Genomic DNA, 22,670 nt, shown 5'->3' with positions numbered 1-22,670 from the left:
ATTCTTGTAATTAAAATAGTCTCAAATTTATTTAGAAAATAAAGAAAGGTTTTGTGCGTTGTCTAACAACTCAATTGCGATTACCAAATTAAATTAAAACACCGACTGAGAAAATATACTGAGAGAGAGTATCTAGAGAAATGATTTCACTGAGTATCAACGATAATAATTCTCGGATGCAATTACAATTTCAAATTCCAATTATTTAATGGCCAAGAACACTTAATTGTTTTATTCTTCCTTTCCCAAGTGACGAATAAGTTATACCGATCAAACTTCGACTTTATTATTCCTAATTAAAATCCAAGTTTAATGGGCAGATGCAAACAATGTTCTTACCTAAGCCTCGCTAAAGTTATACGCCTTCCAAACGCTATAAACATTTAACGATGTGTTTCTAATGATCTATAACCTTATTCCCTCTCCCGAGTTGTAGAATTAATCAAATCACACACAATTTATGGCCAATAAACTGCAGTAAAATAAACACGAAAAAACACAAATAAACGAGAAAGAATTCAATCATGTAAACATACCGAATCAAATTATCGTATCCACAAAGCTACGTCATTCTCTAGACTGGAAGATTAGTTCATGACGAAATATAAATAAACACAATGCATGTTTGAAGATTCAGATATTGAATTTACACGAAAAGACAAAAATGAAAGATAAAAGACAAATCCGAAGTGCCGTCTCTGTGTTCAGATCTGTCGTTCTTCGTATCTGCGATCGATCTTTGCGTTCCGGATCTTCGTCTCTTGATTTCTCCAGCTCTCCTAGGTGTTTTCCTCTCAAAAACGGCGATCCCCTAGACTGAACCCTTCTAGTTCTTTTATGTCCGCGACCGGGCCTCAAGTCGAGGCCCATTATTTTTCTTCTCGCCGCCGCTAGCGCCTGGGCGCTGGTTAATTAGCGCCTAGGAGCCCGTCGATTTTAAGGGTTAGTGCCGCGGCGCTTCTCGTCAGCACCTAGGAGCTTAAGGCACTCATACTCGGGCGCTGCGGCGCTTCTTTGGTGGCGCTGCGGCGCTTCTCATACGAATATAATGGCGCTGTGGCGCTAGTTATAGGCGCTGCGGCTCTCTTCTTTTCACCTTTTCTTGCTTCAAATCCCTCTATTTAGCTCTAAAGCATCCACTAATTGTTATCCCCTGCACATAACAAAAACAACAAAAACAAAGCATAATTCTATTCGAAAACTAACATAAATCATTTGGTTTCAATATATAAATTAAGTGCAATTCTTGCACTTATCAACAAGCTCCCGAGACTCCTCTACACTGATCGGTATAATGTCTACCACCACACTGACCACAAGTCGGACCTGAATAACAGTGCTCTGAACTGAACCATACTGTCTCGATCCACTTGAACTCGAAAAATTACTACCATGCCTCTTAAATTGCTTGCCTCTAGCCCGAAATTGCTCTCTTATGTTGCCACTGTTACTGCCAGTATTACCCTGTCTGAACTGCTATCGAAACTGTTGATGTTGTGGTCGTTGCGAATACTGAGGACCTCTCTGTCTAATGATCTCGGTTTTAGCTCCCTTGGCTCGATCAAGAGCCTCAGCAAAAGTGTTAGGCCTTCCAGTATTAACCAAGGTAAATATATCTTGGTTAAGACCATTTATGAAGTGATCCGCCTTAGCTTCTTCATCGGATGCTACATGAGGAGCAAATCTCAGTAAATTCGAAAACTTAGCAACATAGTCCTCAATATTCAGATTTCCCTGCTTTAAATTTGCAAACTCGGCTCCCCTATCTTTCCTGTAAGAGGTAGGAAAGAAACGTTGATAAAATTCAGATTTAAAGATATCCCAGGTAACAATCGTACCTCGACCCTCTAAAGCTTTCTTGGTCATGATCCACCAAATCTTAGCAACATCTAATAACTGATGAACAACTAATTTGATTCTACGATCATCTGGATACTCAAAAGATTCAAATAATTGATCCATATTCTCCAACCAATTTTCACACTCTAATGCATTCTCGGTACCCTTCAACATCGGTGGGTGCAAAGACTGAAATTTGGCTAACAGTATCTCCATCGGAGTCGGAGTTATATCCATCTGAGTATGAGTAGCACTGACCTGATCTTGTGCCACTGGTATATTCTGTCTAGCTCTACCACGACCTCTACCTCGAGTAGCCATGTCTTATATACAATAGATCAAACAAATATAAAATCACCATATCATAATCATCTCGATCTTGTATCAATCATCTCTAGCTCTCGAGACTCAACAATCTCAAAAATCTCGAATAAAGCTCAACAATATAATATCTCAATTTAAATCATGTATTTCACATCATAGCACAATGAAAATGCTAGCAAATATATCACATGATAAAGCAATTCAAACTGACTTGATCTATCCTTTTCTCAAATATCTTACGCTCTGATACCACCTAATGTGGGGCCCCGGGTCCAATATCTAATACTAATAATTTTAAATGTATCAAACCAAACGATTTAATAAAATACATAATTTGTTGTTCACAAATCCACATAAACATCGTCAAAATAATTTAAAAGTCTCACATGTTTGAAATATAATTTTCAACATGCCAAAATAAAGTAGTGAACCAAATAAATCCAAACATCATCACATAGCTCCTAAGACCCGAGAATCCCACTTTAACTCGTATCTCCTCGCCTGGAACTGGACTCTGGCATCCCAAGCCTCGCCTCACCTACCGTCAAGCACATGAAAACAAGAGGTAGCCGAATGGCGGTGAGTATAAACTCAGTATGATACAATCAATAACATATGAGAATTTAAAATTTACATATAGTTCATATGAGATTCATAAAGATGCAATATAATGCAATGCATGATCAGAAGCTGTGGGCTATCAATAAATCTCAAGATCAAGTGAATCATCTGTCATAGGGTACCCAAGTGAATAGAATCACCCAGCAACATCCACCGACTCATCCGCTCGGGGTGGATTGTTGTGTTCTACAATCCCAAGACTATGGTGCGCCTATTGAGAGTGTTCAGGCCATAGCAGCGACCTCCGCATACACTATGCCAACTCAACTATAGCCCCATACGCCCAACAAATCAATAAATCAAGGCGACCTCCGCCATATCGAATCTGAATCAAAAAGTGGCTCAATATGCAATGTAATGATGCAAATCAATATCATCATTTCGATATCATAATCAACTCATCTCAATACAACAATCATCATCAAATCACCAATAATTCATCGAGCCATAGAGTTTTCAATTTAAAATAAAAATGATACTTTTACCTCGTATGTTACCGACCGTAACATACCTTTCAAATATTACCAAAAGAAGATCGAAATGCGTAGGTGAGAAGTCTTGAACCTTTGAATTCTACTATAACTCAAGGACTTTGATCATCTATCAAAAAAGAGTAATTTATGTTCAAAATTCATAATTAGTTCAATACTGCTTCGAATCAAGATCCGTAAATTTCTTAACCTTAATATGCCATAAAAACATTCATTGAATCATTTCATCAAACACATAGCATGCGTGCTAAAGAAATTAGCTCATATACTTTGCCATTGGCTTCAATTCCATTTTATATTCAAACCAACACAACTCCAACATCTCCAACATCTCAAATATCAACACAAATATAAATTCTAAACTTCATCCCATTTCCAAACTTGAATAAAAATATAACATACTTACACCATCTTGAAGATCTTGGGGAGAGGATCACAAATCTAACTTTATTTCATAATTTTCTACAACAAATCTCCCATAGATTGAAGAAGAAATTAGAAGATGAAAGGAAAAATGAAGAACCCTAGTTCTAAACCGATGGAAAGAAATGAGGATGAGAAGAAATGATACAAAAATCATTCCCCAATCTAATATATACCATCCAAACCTCAAAATACGCTTTTTAAAATCGTTGGCCGCCCGGGCGGACATCTTTTTCCGCCCGGGCGCGGAACTCTCGGCCAAAACACCCTTTTTCTCGAACAAAGCCCGCCCGGGCGCACATCAATTCCCGCCCGGGCGCACATCAATTCCCGTGCGGAACTCTCGGCCAAAACACCCTTCTTTCGAAACGCCTTTTCCTTTCATAATTTGGAAAAGTGGTAAATTACAAAGTTGTAGCCCTATGTATTTTCTTAAACCTCTCCAAATTTCCGATCATTTGGATATCGGAGTAAAAAGTTATGCTCAATCTCCCAACATGTGTCATTGTAGGAACGACGATACACACGACACACTTCGGGGCACTTTTGGCTCGTCTTCCCTGATGATTTGAACAAAACACAAAACTGGAAAGTTATAGTCTTATGTCTTATCTTTCTAATGGAAATGGCCTCACATCAATTGGATCAATATACAAAACATTATTCTAAAAATTCGGCCATTACAGCAATTTGAATGACAAATACGCATCAATCTCCCTGTCCATGCAATATATGAACGAAGTCATTCCATTCAAATTAAAAGAAGAGAGATAAGCCAAAAACAGGACTTATCGCACCTCTACACAACATTCTAGGATATATTACCACAAGTATGCATTGCAAGCCGAAGCAACACATGAGAACAAGAGATAAATAATTACTCACTCCAGCTTGAAACTCGATTCGAACTAAGTTGCAACTATGCCTATCCTAAACATTCTAGTATCGCACTTTCCAGGATATGATTGTTACTCTAAAAACTTAAAATACAAGAATGAAATGTGATCCACTAGATTTCTAGGTTTAAGCAATTTTTATGGATATCACACTTGCCATTTTTTTTGTACTTTATAGTTGTGTTGATGCTTACTTGGCATGTTTTATTCTGAGCATTGCAGGCTTCGACTTGATGTTCATTTGATTTATAGGTTGGCTACAGATACAAATTTGGTTAAAAGACATAATAACCAACAAAATTGTGTCAAATATATTGGCTCTGAAAGACACCCAAAGAAACTATGTGACCAAGTATGTGTAATCTTTGCCCCCTCAACTCTAAGTTTGACACACTAATCATCTCATTATGACGGACCACGAAAACAATTCATGAAAAATGCATCGAGCTTACATGGATGACCATGGCATCGTACTCATGCTTGGAAGGCAAATAGGAACCACCGTCATGGCCACAAACTGACCACGAGTTTAGTTCTCATGAGGACTTATTCGAGGAAAAATTATGGTAGAGTCTCACTCGATTTATGTCTTAACGATGAGTGAGACCTTTAAGTATCTAAAATCGTTTTCACAGAAATATGTGGGGATTGATTGAGATGTATCACATATAATACAAGTAGGATGGTCGAACTGGATAAGTGAATCTGATATTCTGTGAGATCGTAAGGTACCCCAGAAACTCAAAGTGAAGTTTTAGAGAATAACGGTTAGGTCTGCTAAGTTATATGTATCCCAATGTTGTTCGGTAAAGCGGACACATGAACAAAATATTTAGAGTCACAAAGATGAGGATGCTAAGGTGGATGTGAAGACATACAATAATTGATAGACTAAAAAAAAGGAGATCAAAGAAACATTGGGGGTTGTCGAAGAAAAATTGAAGGAGACACGCCTCAGATGATGTGGACACGTACAAAGGTGACCAGACCAATAGAGGCTCTCTAGGTAAGAGATGCGAGACCATGACTAGTATCCATATTGATAGACAAAGAAGAAGACCAAAAAAGACTTGTATAATAATGATTATACATGATATAAATATCGATGAGAATGTAATAAGAGATAGAACACAATGGCGTAGGTGATCCATATAACTGACTCCACTTAAGGATAAAGGCTCGTATGTTGTTTCTGGATCTTACGCCAAAAAGCTGCATTTTACACCTAGGTATAATTAGATAAAATTATTCTTTGTCAGAGCTGAACTATTGAATAAAAAGCATATAAATCTTTAAGCTTCTTGGCATCCAAGCAATAATTTTACGCAGGATATCAGATTTCCAACAGGGCTATGCAGATATTTTCATATTTTCCTTTTCAATTTCATTATTATGGCTTTGAATACTGTGTTTTTTACTTCGAGATTATAAACTAAATTTAATTAGACAATCTTAGCTCAATCTTGACTCACCTTAGATGATGCAATATAACCGTGTTATCCAGGTATTTTTCTTCTAGCTCCAATCGACAATGTGGCAACAATTCAATTTGAAACCACTAGCACAAGATTGTTTATCAAACTCATCAACAATATTGAGAACAATTCCTAAATAAAATTAACGAAGGATCTTTGCTGTAATAGAAATTATTAAAAATAAAGATTCAATTAAAATATTATGTTAAAAACATAAAAAATGTTGATACTCTGAACTAGAAACAGTAGACTGGTTAAAAAATGTATGGTCAAGATAGACACATTCTCAATTAAGAGATCATGTCACTAAAAAGGATGTCACTGTTGGGAAATTACCCCGAAGCGATGTCGATCACGATGATAATATAGTACCGAAAAATTGCGGAATAATCAATCAACAAGAACACAAGAATTTACGTGGTTCACCCAAAATAGGCTACGTCCACGGAGCTACTGCTAATCTTTAATAACAGGAGAAATATTACAACAAGTGTACACAATGATACACTAAATATCTCACACTCCCAACCCGAGTATAACCGAGAAAATATTTTCTCTAACTCACACAAGAGAACAAAAAAAAACTCTTTTTTTTTCTCTTATTTACAAAGCTTTGTAATTGCTTCGCTTGTTTTTGGGATGCTATAAACTGAAACAAAAGAGTTTTATTTATAGGTACAGAAACACGTTTCCCACGCGTTAAAAAAATCGTTTCTTTCATCAACTATTGCTGCACGGTTCCTTGTCAAATTTCATTTCCTTTACAAAGCATGTCGACAACACATGCAATATATTAATTTGATTATGACATTTCACCTAACATTTCTCCCACTTGAAGACTTGATTTCTAATCATGACTTCACACCATTTAACGCAGCAGCTCATATGTCTTCTTTTATTCTTGCAGTCCAACTAAAGTTGAACACAAATTCAGTTTGTCAATGGTTACTGCCTTTGTGAGCATATCGGTTGGATTCTTACTTCCAGGAATTTTCTCTAGCATCAAGACTCCATCTTCCAAAAGTGATCTGATGAAATGGTACCTAACCTGTATATGCTTTGTCCTAGCATGATAAGCATGATTTTTTGCTAAATGAATAGCACTCTGACTGTCACAGTGTAATTTGCTACTCTCAAGCTTCTAACCCAATTCATCCAGAAAGGATCTCAACCATATCATCCCCTTACTAGCTTCTGTAACTGAAACATACTCAGCCTCAGTAGTCAAAAGCGCAACAATCTTTTGCAGCTTAGACACCCAGCTTACAACTGTACCACCTAATGTAAACACATGTCGAGTAGTACTTTTCCTGCCATCCAGGTCACCACCCATATCGGCATCGACAAAACCCTGTAAGCCCAAATTTGATCTTCTGAATCATAAAGATAAACTAGCAGTACCTTTCAAATACCTGAGAATCCACTTAATTGCTTCCCAGTGTTGCTTTCCTGGATTACTCATAAACCTGCTCACAACTCCCACTGCATGTGTTATGTCTGGTCTAGTGCACACCATTGCATACATGAGGCTTCCGACAGCAGAAGCATAATGAACCTTATTCATATAAGCCTGCTCCTGCTCTGTCGATTGTGATTGTGCTTTGGTTAGTTTGAAATTACTAGCCAAAGGAGTACTCACAGATTTAGCTTCATCCATATTAAATCTGCTAACCACCTTTTTCACGTACTCTTCTTGAGATAACTTCAAGAATCCATTCACCCGGTCTCTAAAGATCTTCATTCCAAGGATTTGCTTTGCAGCACCCAAATCCTTCATGGCAAATTCCTTTGATAAATCTTTCTTGAGTTTATCAATTTCTTCCAGACAAGCTCCAGCTATCAGCATATCATCTACATAAAGCAGTAGTATGATATAAGAACCGTCAAACTTTTTCACATAACAGCAGTGATCAGCTTGACACCTTAGGAAACTTATTTCACTCATGAATCCATCAAACTTCTTGTACCACTGTCTTGGAGCTTGTTTGAGACCGTACAAGCTCTTCTAAAGTTTGCACACCATTCTCTCTTTTCCTCGTACTTCAAAGCCCTGTGGATGCTTTATAAAAATTTCTTCATCTAGGTCACCGTGAAGAAACGCAGTCTTTACATCCAACTGCTCCAAATGTAAGTCTTCCTTCGCCACTAGCCCAAGTACTGTCCTGATAATGGTTAATTTAACCACCGGAGAGAAAATTTCGGCGTAATCAATTCCTTTCCGTTGTTGGAAGCCTTTTACAACAAGTCTTGCCTTGTACCTCTTGCTACCATCATGCTCTTCTTTTAACCGGTACACCCACTTGTTATGTAACGTCTTTTCGCCTTGCGGAATTTCTGTCAACTCCCACGTCTGATTGGATGACAGTGAATCTATCTCATCTTCCATGGCCAACTCCTACTTAGTTGAATCATCATTTTGCATTGCCTCTTCATAGGTCTCCGGTTCACCTTTGTCTGTCAGCAAAATATAGTGAAGTGCAGGGGAGTATCTCTCAGGTGGTCTAATGGTTCTCAAAGATCTCCTGAGTTCAATCACTGGAGTTTGTGGGTCATCATCTTGTGCAGTTTCTTCTTCATCTTCTTGGTTACTGGTTTTCGATTCATTCACAAGAATATATGTCAATGGCACTTCATCAGTCTTCTTAACATCAGGACATTCATCTCCAGCTCCAATGTCTGACTTGTCCTTGTACAGAAGTTGCTCATTAAAGATTACATCCCTGCTCCGAATGATCTTCCGATTTTGTTCATCCCACAAATGATAACCAAACTCATTATCTCCATAACCAATAAAGAAACACTTCTTTGATTTCGGATCAAGCTTTGTTCTGCTAGCTGAGTCAATATGAACATAGGATAGACATCCAAACACTTTCAAGAAAGAAAGTTTTACTTCTTTGTCGCTCCAAACCTCTTCGGGTATTTTGTAGTCCAGTGGTACCAAAGGTCCTCTGTTGATCAGATATGCTGCATTGTTGACAGCATCAGCCCAGAATGATTTTGGCAATCCAGAATGCAATCTCATGCTCCTTGCGCGTTCATTCAAAGTCTTGTTCATCCTTTCAGCTACACCATTCTGTTGAGGTGTACCAGGAATGGTTTTCTCCATCTTGATCCCATTCTGTGCACAATATTTCTTGAACTCATCATCTTCATATTCTCCACCATTGTCAGACCGTAAGCACTTCACCTTCAAGTTGGTCTCATTTTCCACCATGGCTTTCCACTTTTTAAAGGTCTCGTAAACGTCAGATTTATTTTTCAGAAAATAAACCCAAACTTTTATATTCGAATCATCAATGAATGTGACATAGTATCTCGAGCCTCCAAGGGATGTCAAAGGATATGGTCCCCATACATGAGTATGAACCAGCTCCAACTTTGCTGCTTTCGGTTCTCTACCGCCTTTTGAAAAAATCACCTTCTTCTGCTTTCCAAAGATACAGCTTTCACATAGTTGGTGTTCAACAGTCTTTAATTCTGGTAGTTTTCCTTTTGACACCAACATCTTCATTCCCTTCTCACTCATATGTCCAAGTCTATAATGCCATAGACTTGAATTGGCTCCAGCATCCACAGCTGCTAATGTGTCTCTGCAACTGGAAGTCATATACAGTATTCCAGTTTTCTTTCCTCGAGCAACAATCATGGCTCCTTTTTTCACTTTCCAGAAACCATCACCGAATGTCACATTGTGGCCTTCATCATCGAGCTGTCCCACCGAGATCAGGTTGCGTGTCAATTTTGGTACATGCCTGACTCTGTTGATTTTCCAGACAGATCCATTTGACATCTTCATCCGTACATCACTCATACCAACAATTTCCAAGGGTTTTCCATCAGCCAGGAAAACTTTTTCATAATCTCCAGCGATATAATTATCAAATACCATCGCGATTACCAGTGGTATGAAACGAAGCTCCCGAATCCAAAACCCAAGAATCAATAGGGCTTTCCATGGATAATAGCAGAGCATCATGTACTTCCTCAGTGACAGCAATGGCATTATTCTTCGTTGATCTGCAGTTCTTTTTCAGGTGACCAGTCTCACCACAGCTCCAGCACTTCATATTCTTTTCAAAGATGTTTTTGTCTTTTCCATTTCTCGACTTGGATCTACCACGCCATCGGTTGGAACTCCTTTTCACCACTCTTGCCTCTTCCTCTGTTGTCAAGATTTAGAGCAGATCTCGATGATGTTGCTTCACCCGAGTCTTTCCTGCGAACTTCTTCAGCAAGGATTTGATCTCTAACATCATTGAGTTGTAGTTTCCCTTTTCCAACAGAGTTGCTAACCGCTGCTCGTATCGGTTCTCAATTGTCTGGTAAAGACGCCAGAAGAATAAGTGCCCGAATCTCATCATCAAATTTGATGTCCACCGATGTCAGTTGGGAGACAATCGTGTTGAATTCATTTATATGTTTTTCCTCCGAAGCACCTTCTCCCATCTTCAAATTAAATAACTTCTTCATGAGATGCACTTTATTATTTGTCGATGGTTTTTCGTACATGTCCGACAAAATGGTCATCATCTCCTCCGTGGTTTTGGCCTCCGCCACGTTATGCGCCACGTTCTTTGTTAGAGTCAATCGTATGTGTAAGGCTCGAGAATTATCATTTGTCATTGATGTTAGATTTGAAGCTATGAGAATGCATGACATGAAAATGAGAGTTTGAGCAAGCATGGCCGAAGCCACACCGCCCCTGCGGTGCTAGGACTACCGCACCCGCGGTAGGCAGTGATGAATGTGCGAAGCAAGACCGCACCCGCGGTGCGTGCAGACCGCACCCGCGGCGATGCAAGAGCCGCACCCGCGGTGATTGAAATTCAGAAAATGTATTGCAGCCGAAGCATCAGCGCACCCGCGCTCTTAGGCTACCGCACCCGCGGTAGTGCGTGTCACTTGAAAAACATGAACACTCGTCCCTTTGCATGCAATATATGATATGTGTCTTCATTTCCTTTTTACATTCAGAACATGAACCGAGAGAGCTTAGAGGGATGAGCTTTCATTCTTTTGATCTTTAACTTGGGAGTTTGAATAATTTAGTGCTCCGATTTTAATTCCGAGTAGGGATTATTGATCCTTGCATCGTTGGCTACGAAAGGATGTAAGTATATTCCATTTTCAGCATGTTTCGAAATATACATGTTGGGGAAATTCAGATTTGAGTTCGAATATGTGGTCTTGATATATAGAGCATCGTATATTCGTTGTCAGATTGAGTTTCGGACACAGTATGCTATTGTTTCGATTTTTCAGCATGTATTGTGTTGAGAATATGCAGATTTCAGCATGTATATTGATGTTAGATGAGATTATGAGTTGATTGTGATTGAGTATGATATTTTTGAGTTACCGGTATCGAAGAATTATGCCGTTACGCCGTCGAATTGTATTGAAACCGATTTCAGCTTTGTATATTGAGTTGCTTGAGATGTATATGATTGAAGTGCACATTGTTTATGCCATTTCAGATTTGTCTTGGCTATTGTGAACTCGAGATTTCGACTACGACACCGACTCTTCGACAAGAAAGGTATAATTCATGTGGTCACGGGATTGCACAACTCGATTCTGACTTGATACGAGTTTCCCTAAATCACATACTCGATTGTTATTACATTTGATTATGTAATATCTTGTTATTGATTTGTGTTCGAGTCCTGAGATAGGCGAGACTGACAGATGTGTCAGACTAGACGTTCGGTGTATCGTCGCGTAGTTGCCGAGTTTCTCTACGTGTAGACATTCGATACAGAGTTGACCGAAGTCTAGGAATAAGACGTACCGTTACCCCGAGTGGTTGGGTAGGTGACAGATCGTCTTATTCACACCGGGATCCCTAGATTAGAAATGAGTCGAGTCACGAGTTTTATGTGAATACAGATTTGTATTCCTTTGCATGTTTTAGATTTAATTCATGTTATTCGATTTATGCTATGCTCTTGTACATGATTTATTACATTGCATGCATCCATGTTTTATACTGGGATTTGTTCTCACCGGAGTTATCCGGCTGTTGTCGTGTCTATATGTGTGCATGGCGACAGGTGGGGCAGGATCAGGGTCACGACGAGGATGAGAGAGTTGATAGCGTGGTGATGCCGGGTGTAGCAGCAGATTACTAGTAGTTTCTGTTTAGATTTGAACTACTTGTATTTGAGATTCGAACACTAGTGTATATTTGTACTAGACAGACTTGTATGTACCTTATGTTGGTAAATTTCTATCGAGACATGTTATGCTTTAATTATGACATTTGAGTTAATGTTAAAAGCGAAAAATTGACCCGTATTTATAATAAAGATCCAGTTAATCCCAATTAGATTCGATTTAGAACCCGGGTCCCCACAACAGGTGGTATCATAGCTGTAGGTTCTGTAGACCGAGATAGAATAGAATGAGCGGGGTAGATCGAGTCATCTTCCTTGCTTTTGATGTGATAGCATGATTTACTGCTTTATCTATTATATGTTGTATTGTATCTGAATTGATTTACAGCATATACTTGTCAAGCCTGAATCAGAACCAATTCTCGATCAGAGGTTATGATCAGAGGAGGGCTGAGACAGATGATAATGATTGTGTACTAATCAGTTTGATAATCAGATTTATGCCGCCTAGACGTATACCACAGCCAGAGCAGGGTAGCACATCCGGTGCACAGATTGATGTTACTGCTACGCCGATGGAGACCTTACTGAAGAGGTTTCAGTCTTTCCATCCTCCTACGCTGAAGGGCACAGAGAGTGCAGTAGAGTGCGAGAGTTGGCTGGACGATATAGAGATGTTATTTGAGTCTTTGGCATATACTGATGAGCGACGTGTGAAGTTGATAGGGCATCAGCTGCAAGAGGTTGCGAAGAGCTGGTGGTTGACTGCCAAGAGAGCCTTAGAGCACCGAGGCATTGAGATTACGTGGAAAGTCTTCAAGGATGAGTTCTATCAGTGCTTTTTCCCTGTCTCCTACCGAAAAGATAAAGGGGCTGAATTTGCGAATCTGAGGCAAGGACAGTGGAACATCGAGGAGTATGTTGCTAAATTTTCTGCTTTGTTACGATTTGCACCTTATGTGGCAGGAAACGACGAGGCAGCGGCCGATCAGTTCATCAACGGGTTGAATTCAGATGTCTTTACTTTGGTGAACACGGGACGGCCTAATACTTTTTCAGAGGCACTGAACAGAGCTAAGGGAGCAGAGGCTGGCTTGATTAGGCAGCGAGGCGCTTCTTACAGTGTTCAGGGGCAGACACAGCCACAGCCTACCGCCATTCAGTTTCCACCCCCTCCTCTTCGTTTTGACAGTGGGGCTAGTGGTAGTGGCAAGAAGGACTTTCTGAAAGCTAAGGGCAAACAGTTTAAGAAATCCGGGAGTAGTTCATCGAGTTCGAGTGGATCTCGACAGAGAGGTCAGGGGTCAGATTACAGTGGCGCACGCTGTAGTTCGTGCGGAGGGCGACATGCCACGGAGCAATGTCAAGGAGTTTTTGGACGTTGCAACATCTGTAGGCAACAGGGACACTTTGCCAGAGTTTGTCCCCAGAGAGGTGCACCACGATTCCATAGTACAGGATCATCAGCACCAGTGCCACAGGTGGAGAGACAGGCACCCTCTGTACACTCCTTTCAGCCGCCCGCTCCACAGACACAGCAGAGGCCCGGAGGTAGTCAGACTTTGAGTCAACCTCCCCGACAGTAGGCACGTGTCTTTGCCTTGACAGAGGAGCAGGCACAGGAGGCGCCAGACGACGTAATTGCAGGTAACTGTTTCCTTTACGGTTATCCTGCATATGTGTTGATAGACACAGGTGCATCCCATACATTCTTGTCTGAGCATTTTGCATTGAGACATTCATTGCCTGTTGAGTCTTTGTCGACAGTAGTGTCTATAGCTTCTCCGTTGGGTAGTGGTCTGATATCTGTGACTATTGTTAGACACTGTATGCTTCAGTTTGAGGGGCATGAGATTGATCTTGATTGTATAGTACTTGGTTTATCTGATTTTGATTGCATAGTTGGTATAGATATGTTAACCAAGTACAGGGCCACAGTAGATTGTTTCCACAAGATTGTCAGATTCAGACCTGAACTGACAGAAGAGTGGAAATTCTTTGGAAAGGGTTCCAGATCTCGGATTCCCTTAGTATCTGCTCTGACTATGAGTAGATTGCTTCAGAGAGGAGCAGAGGGCTTCCTCGTATATTCAGTAGACCTACTGAAGCAGAGCCCAGCATTGGCAGATCTGCCAGTGGTTTGCGAGTTTGCAGATGTGTTTCCCGATGAGATTCCAGGGTTGCCTCCAGTTCGAGAGGTTGATTTCAGCATAGATCTTATGCCCGGTTCTGTTCCTATATCGAGAGCTCCGTATAGGATGGCACCGATAGAACTGAAAGAGCTGAAAGCACAGTTGGAAGACCTTCTGTCCAAGGGATATATCAGACCCAGTGTATCTCCTTGGGGTGCTCCGGTGCTTTTTGTTAGAAAGAAAGATGGATCGATGCGATTGTGTATTGATTACAGACAGTTGAACAAGGCAACAGTGAAGAACAGGTACCCGTTGCCGCGCATCGATGATTTGTTTGATCAGTTACAGGGATCTTCGGTCTACTCGAAGATTGATTTGAGATCAGGGTATCATCAGCTCAGAGTTAGAGACGTTGATATTCCGAAGACTGCATTTCGAACCAGGTATGGGCACTACGAGTTTATTGTTATGCCTTTTGGTTTAACGAATGCACCAGCGGTATTTATGAGTTTGATGAACCGCATTTTTCAGAGATATTTAGATGATTTTGTGATTGTGTTCATCGATGATATTTTGGTATATTCGAAGAGTTTGACTGAGCATGCAGATCATCTGAGAATCGTAATGAAGACTTTACGAAATGAGCAGTTGTACGCCAAATTGTCCAAGTGCGAATTCTGGCTGAAACAGGTTGTCTTTTTGGGTCACATCATATCTGGAGATGGTATTGCAGTAGATCCGAGTAAAGTTGAGGCTGTAGTTGAGGCTGTTATCAGTTGGCCGAGACCGACTTCTGTGCCTGAGATACGCAGTTTCATGGGTCTAGCCGGGTATTATCGTCGTTTTATCCGTGATTTCTCCAGCATAGCGAAACCTATTACCCAGTTGACACAGAAGAACATGCCGTTTGTGTGGTCAGAAGAGTGTGAGAGCAGTTTTGTTGAGCTCAAGAAGAGGCTGACTAGTGCGCCTGTCTTGACGATCCCTTCAGGTACAGGTGAGCTCGTTGTATATTGTGATGCATCTCACAGAGGGTTAGGGTGTGTTCTTATGCAGCGAGGGCACGTGATAGCGTACGCCTCTAGACAGTTGAAGCCGCACGAGACCCGTTATCCGATTCATGATCTTGAATTGGCGGCGATTGTCTTTGCACTAAAGATCTGGCGTCATTATCTGTATGGCGAGAAGTTTGAGATCTATTCAGATCATAAGAGCTTGAAGTACCTCTTTTCTCAGTCAGAGTTGAACATGAGACAGCGACGGTGGCTTGATCTGCTGAAAGATTTTGATTGCGAGATCAAGTACTACCCAGGGAAGTCGAATGCAGCGGCAGACGCCTTGAGTCGAAAGGTATGTGCTCTTTCCTTGTCGACAGTAGGTGTATCGAGTTTAGTAGAGGATTGCTGTTTGTCTGGGTTGACATTTGATACAGAGAGTAGACCGTTGCGACTTGCTGCGATTCAGATTGAGCCAGATTTGATTTTGAGGATCAAAGAAGCACAGAGAACTGATCCGAGTGTTCAGAGATCGATTGATATGGTCAGAGCTGGTCATATATCAGAGTATCAGGTTAGAGATTCTGTTCTGTATGTGAATAACCGCCTAGTAGTGCCAGAGGTTTCAGATTTGAGACGACAGATCATGTCAGCGGCACACTGTAGTCGGTTTAGCATTCATCCTGGTGGCAGGAAGATGTACAATGACTTGAAGACACAATTCTGGTGGAAACAGATGAAGACAGATATTGCAGAATTTGTGTCTAGATGTCTGAATTTCCAGCAGGTGAAGGCAGAGAGGAAGAAGCCCGGAGGTTTACTTCAGAGTTTGTCTATTCCTGAATGGAAATGGGACCACATTTCCATGGATTTTGTGACGAAGTTACCTCGATCATCCCGGGGCTGTGATTCGATTTGGGTCATTATTGACAGATTGACCAAATCTGCCTGTTTCATTCCGTACAGGATGACATATAGACATGATCAGATGGCAGAGTTATATGTCAGAGAGGTCGTCAGATTGCACGGTGTGCCGAAGTCGATTGTAGCAGATCGTGATCCACGATTCACTTCTCACTTTTGGCACAGTTTTCAGCAGGCTTTGGGTACGACTTTACACCTAAGCACTGCTTATCATCCTCAGACAGACGGACAGTCAGAGCGGACTATCCAGACTTTAGAGGACATGCTGAGAGCTGTAGTACTAGATTTTGGTACTAGCTGGCAAGATTCATTGCCGTTGTGTGAGATTTCATACAACAACAGCTATCAGACGAGCATTGAGATGGCACCGTTTGAAGCTTTATACGGAAAGAAGTGCAGATCTCCGTTGTACTGGGATGATATCTCTGAGGTACCAGAGTTAGGGCCTGATATGATTCGTGAGATGACCGAAAAAGTGAAGATCATTCAGAAGAGAATGAGGACGGCTCAGGATAGGCAAGCGAAATATGCCAATGTTAGACGTAGACCGTTAGTATTTGAGCAGGGAGACAGAGTATTTTTGAAGATTTCACCTTTCAGAGGCGTTGTCAGATTTGGCAAGCATGGAAAATTGTCTACTAGATACGTCTGTCCGTATGAGATCCTTGAGAAGATTGGCGATCGAGCTTATAGACTTGCTCTTCCTCCGTCATTATCTGGTATACATGATGTTTTTCATGTATCGATGTTGCGCAAATATATGCCAGATGATTCTCATGTCATTCAGCCTGACGAAGCCGAGTTAGACCAGACTTTGAGCTACGTCGAGCAGCCGATACAGATTCTTGATCGGAAGGAAAAGAAGCTTAGAACCAAGACCATTCCGCTTGTAAAGGTTCAATGGAGTCGTCATGGCATCGAGGAAGCAACTTGGGAGACGGAGTCTGAGATGAGACAGAGGCATCCCGAACTATTCTTATGATGTGAGTCTTTCTTCCCGTGTTGACTTTACAGTTTTGTATATATTGCATGAGTATTTGCGTATGAGTTCGAGGACGAACTCTAGTCTAAGAGGGGGAGAAATGTAAGGCTCGAGAATTTTCATTTGTCATTGATGTTAGATTTGAAGCTATGAGAATGCATGACATGAAAATGAGAGTTTGAGCAAGCATGGCCGAAGCCACACCGCCCCTGCGGTGCTAGGACTACCGCACCCGCGGTGTAGGTGACAGAAAGTTGATGAAATGTGCGAAGCAACACCGCACCCGCGGTGCGTGCAAGACCGCACCCGCGGTGCTGAGACCGCACCCGCGGCGATGTAAGAGCCGCACCCGCGGTGATTGAAATTCAGAAAATGTATTGCAGCCGAAGCATCAGCGCACCCGCGCTCTTAGGCTACCGCACCCGCGGTAGTGCGTGTCACTTGAAAAACATGAACACTCGTCCCTTTGCATGCAATATATGATATGTGTCTTCATTTCCTTTTTCCATTCAGAACATGAACCGAGAGAGCTTAGAGGGATGAGCTTTCATTCTTTTGATCTTTAACTTGGGAGTTTGAATGATTTAGTGCTCCGATTTTAATTCCGAGTAGGGATTATTGATCCTTGCATCGTTGGCTACGAAAGGATGTAAGTATATTCCATTTTCAGCATGTTTCGAAATATACATGTTGGGGAAATTCAGATTTGAGTTCGAATATGTGGTCTTGATATATAGAGCATCGTATATTCGTTGTCAGATTGAGTTTCGGACACAGTATGCTATTGTTTCGATTTTTCAGCATGTATTGTGTTGAGAATATGCAGATTTCAGCATGTATATTGATGTTAGATGAGATTATGAGTTGATTGTGATTGAGTATGATATTCTTGAGTTACCGGTATCGAAGAATTATGCCGTTACGCCGTCGAATTGTATTGAAACCGATTTCAGCTTTGTATATTGAGTTGCTTGAGATGTATATGATTGAAGTGCACATTGTTTATGCCATTTCAGATTTGTCTTGGCTATTGTGAACTCGAGATTTCGACTACGACACCGACTCTTCGACAAGAAAGGTATAATTCATGTGGTCACGGGATTGCACAACTCGATTCTGACTTGATACGAGCTTTCCTAAATCACATACTCGATTGTTATTACATTTGATTATGTAATATCTTGTTATTGATTTGTGTTCGAGTCCTGAGATAGGCGAGACTGACAGATGTGTCAGACTAGACGTTCGGTGTATCGTCGCGTAGTTGCCGAGTTTCTCTACGTGTAGACATTCGATACAGAGTTGACCGAAGTCTAGGAATAAGACGTACCGTTACCCCGAGTGGTTGGGTAGGTGACAGATCGTCTTATTCACACCGGGATCCCTAGATTAGAAATGAGTCGAGTCACGAGTTTTATGTGAATACAGATTTGTATTCCTTTGCATGTTTTAGATTTAATTCATGTTATTCGATTTATGCTATGCTCTTGTACATGATTTATTACATTGCATGCATCCATGTTTTATACTGGGATTTGTTCTCACCGGAGTTATCCGGCTGTTGTCGTGTCTGTATGTGTGCATGGCGACAGGTGGGGCAGGATCAGGGTCACGACGAGGATGAGAGAGTTGATAGCGTGGTGATGCCGGGTGTAGCAGCAGATTACTAGTAGTTTCTGTTTAGATTTGAACTACTTGTATTTGAGATTCGAACACTAGTGTATGCTTGTACTAGACAGACTTGTATGTACCTTATGTTGGTAAATTTCTATCGAGACATGTTATGCTTTAATTATGACATTTGAGTTAATGTTAAAAGCGAAAAATTGACCCGTATTTATAATAAAGATCCAGTTAATCCCAATTAGATTCGATTTAGAACCCGGGTCCCCACAGTATGACACCTAAAACCTGTCGGTCAAGAAGCTCCCAATCATCATCATCCATCTTTTCCGGTTTTTTTCTTGATAGAGGTTGATTCAGCTTCTTACTGTACAGATAATCGCTTATCTGTAACCGCCAGAACGAAAAATCTATTACGTCAAACTTGTTGATTCCCGGTCCCGATCCATCATCTCCGGCCATCGCTTCTCTAGCCTTAGCAAAAAATCTAAAAAATCTTTTCTGATGTGGAAGATCAGACAACGCTGCAACCACAGAGCATACTCAGAATTCTTAAGAATTTTCTCAACAAGGCTCTGATACCAGTTGTTGGGAAATTACCCCGAAACGATGTCTATCACGATGATAATATAGTACCGAAAAATTGCGGAATAATCAAACAACAAGAACACAAGAATTTACGTGGTTCACCCAAAATAGGATACGTCCACGGAGCTACTGCTGATCTTTAATAACAAGAGAAATATTACAACAAGTATACACAATGATACACTAAATATCTCACACTCCCAACCGAGTATAATCGAGAAAATATTTTCTCTAACTCACACAAGAGAACAAAAAAAAAACTCTTTTTTTTCTCTTATTTACAAAGCTTTGTAATTGCTTTGCTTGTTTTTGGGATGCTATAAACTGAAACGAAAGAGTTCTATTTATAGGTACCGAAACGCGTTTCCCACGCGTTAAAAAATTCGTTTCTTTCGTCAACTATTGTTGCACGGTTCCTTGTCAAATTTCATTTCCTTTACAAAGCATGTCGACAACACATGCGATATATTAATTTGATTATGAAATTTCACCTAACAGTCACAAGAGGACTGGTGGACCATATAGGACTTTAATACGGGCCTTGATTTGATGCTGAGGTAGCCCATGAACTAAGAGATGATTAATGTTTTATACTCTAATTTGTCTTTGATTTGCTAATTATGATCTCTTCGGGTCCTTGGGGAAATATACTTGGTTGCATGATGCAGAATGCAAATTGTTACGGAACTAAAACATCTACAATGTGCAACAATTTGTTAAACATAAGGGAATGAGAACAACCCCTATTACAAAAATATAATTATTTTTCAAGCTGAAAATTTGTTTCAAATATCTTAAAATACCACTATCAAAGACCAAAAATCCTTTGTCCAGAAATGGTTTGTGTTATATGATTTCTCTAGCAACCAAGTTCTTATAAACTGGGAAGCAACTGCAATTTACTAATGAATTAATTTGGTTCAAGATTTCAATTATACGTGATTTATTGCTTCTTATCGCCTATCATCATGAATTCTAGCATCGTCATGAATTGTCGATACTTGAGCATCCAAATTTGGGTCAATACCAGCAAAAACATATCTGAACAAGGTTCTAGCACCATGTCAAATGTGTCCGAAGAAGAAATCTATTGCCAAAATAATTGTCAAACGTGATGAGAAAAAATAAATGTTAGTAATCATTCAAGTTAAATTTGGGACCTGGTGTATATCATTATTATTACAACTAAAATTGTTCCCAATGAAATGCATAGTGCAATTGACCGGTTCACTCTCATACAGAGCAAAGAGTGAGATAACAAATGATACAAGTACCAGATAGTGTTCTTAAAAAAAGTTGATTGAATTTGAACACAAAGTGTGAGATAACAAATGATACAAGCAGGCTGCTGATGTAGTAGCCACTACTATTCCTCAGCCTAATATGGCTACTGAAGAAGAAAAGTTTGACCCTATTAAGGAATTTGCAGATGATCACTGCTTATGAAATTCATTATTATAATAATGGCATATTTGCCTTAAAGGGATCCAAAGAGGATTTAAAATATCCTTACCTAATTTCAGGATGCCTTAATTGCTGTCCTGTTGACAAAGACCTAAAAGGTCTATCACCAATTCATATAGCTCAAAGATATTTAATTAAAGATCTACAACCTATATTGGGGAGAAAAACTCGTGATTATTTTGAAACCGTTTTAGTCGAAACTGGCTCAGTTGAAATACAACATATGGATCGCAATCGCGATTTTGCATTTTCAAAAATGATTATAAAGAAAATCATCTCAGCGGCTAATTGGGGTTTACCTCTTGGTCAAGCCAGGCAATTAAATACCTTTCAGGCAATGTCAAATATGTTTAATTATCATGATTATATCATGGCATGGGATACAACTCTTATTTATGAGAATTCTCAAAGAAAACACTCATGGTGGATTAAATTCCAATTAGATGATGTTCATCAATTTATACCTACCTGGTTCAAAACATTTTTCTTTTCATGGGGGGTAATGCCCTCTATTTTCCCTAGAAATGTTAAAAACATATGGATTAAGCTTTCAACAGGCCAATCCACAATTCGACGGAATGACCGCAATGATTCAATTCGCCATTAATTATAATGTTCCCTGGATTATAAGATGGGAGTACGAATTACAAGATTTGGCTAAAGAAAAATTTGAAATCAAATTTGCCCCTACCATTTTGATCAGAAAAATATTAATAAAATGGTGGGGAAAAGAAGACTTCTTTGGAGAAGGTAAAGCCTATGATCGATAGGGGGTAATAGCTCTTGGAACTGCCAGAGAAACTATGAGAAGCATGAATCATGATACCCCAACTCAAACCATTTTACTAAAAGAACTTTTCCAACATTTGGACAAAGATACCATTACTTCTATGTCTTCAGAAGTATTTGGTGAAAAATCAAATATATCTACACAAACATCTACCTCCTCAAAAGGAAAAGATAAAATGGAAGATGATACTCCTATGGCAGAGAATGATGATCAAAATCAAGATGCACAGGATCCCTATGATGATGATGGGGATATTTTTGCATTACTTAGTGCATAATTCAGTGGTTGCACGAGCTGGATGCCATCACCGAATGAGCTGGATGCCACTACCGACTAAAAGTCTTTCGTAAAAAGTGTGTATTATTGCGAATATTGTTGAGTTTGTAACTTTATCTTTATTGTGTATGTGTTTTATTTGTATTGGTTTAAGTATTGTAGATAGTGGTTGCACTATTTGCTTTTTGTATATATAAGAGGAGTGGTTGCCCTCTGTGAACCACACACCGAAAAAACCTACTACTCTCTTGTTGAATAAAAGTGTTATATTACGAAGAATTCTCTCAAGCTTTTTCTTCTCATATCCTTGCAGAATTATGTAAGTTTATGTCTTATAATTATATTTATGATCCTCCTTTCGATTATATCATGCCATCAGCAAATTATATTGTAACTCTAAAAAAGAAGATTAAATTAATTAGAACTCAAATTAAAGTTCTAGAAAATCAGTTAAAAGACCCAGAAATCAATCTTGTTTATAAACAGTGGTTTACATATCCTCATCTGGAAAGATCCAAAATTACCTTAAAGGATTACGAGAAACAGAGCTCACAGCTTGCTGCTTAAAGCTAAAGATTGAAGATTAATTTTTACTTTTAACCTTTATTAAGGTTGTTTGTTGTAAAAGCCTTAACCTTTATCTAATATTAATAATTTTAAATGTATCAAACCAAACGATTTAATAAAATACATAATTTGTTGTTCACA

At 39.7% G+C, this 22,670-nt stretch overlaps 1 long non-coding RNA gene across 1 annotated transcript in view; it reads right to left on the bottom strand.

Moving 5' to 3' along the window:
• Positions 1-2,397: 2,397 nt before the first annotated feature.
• LOC140811727 (uncharacterized) overlaps positions 2,398-22,670 on the bottom strand; it is a 40,723-nt gene continuing 20,450 nt past the window's right edge. The window contains exons 2-3 of the long non-coding RNA XR_012113516.1: positions 3,296-3,384; positions 2,398-2,701 (exon numbers count right to left, since the gene is read on the bottom strand). This is a non-coding gene — a long non-coding RNA (uncharacterized lncRNA). The remainder of the gene's footprint in view (positions 2,702-3,295; positions 3,385-22,670) is intronic.

This window comes from Primulina eburnea, chromosome 1 (assembly GCF_022965805.1).
Source record: "Primulina eburnea isolate SZY01 chromosome 1, ASM2296580v1, whole genome shotgun sequence".
Classification (NCBI taxonomy): domain Eukaryota; kingdom Viridiplantae; phylum Streptophyta; class Magnoliopsida; order Lamiales; family Gesneriaceae; genus Primulina; species Primulina eburnea.
The sequence above is the reverse complement of the archived record's forward strand: the minus strand, read 5'-3'. Positions and strand labels throughout refer to the sequence as shown.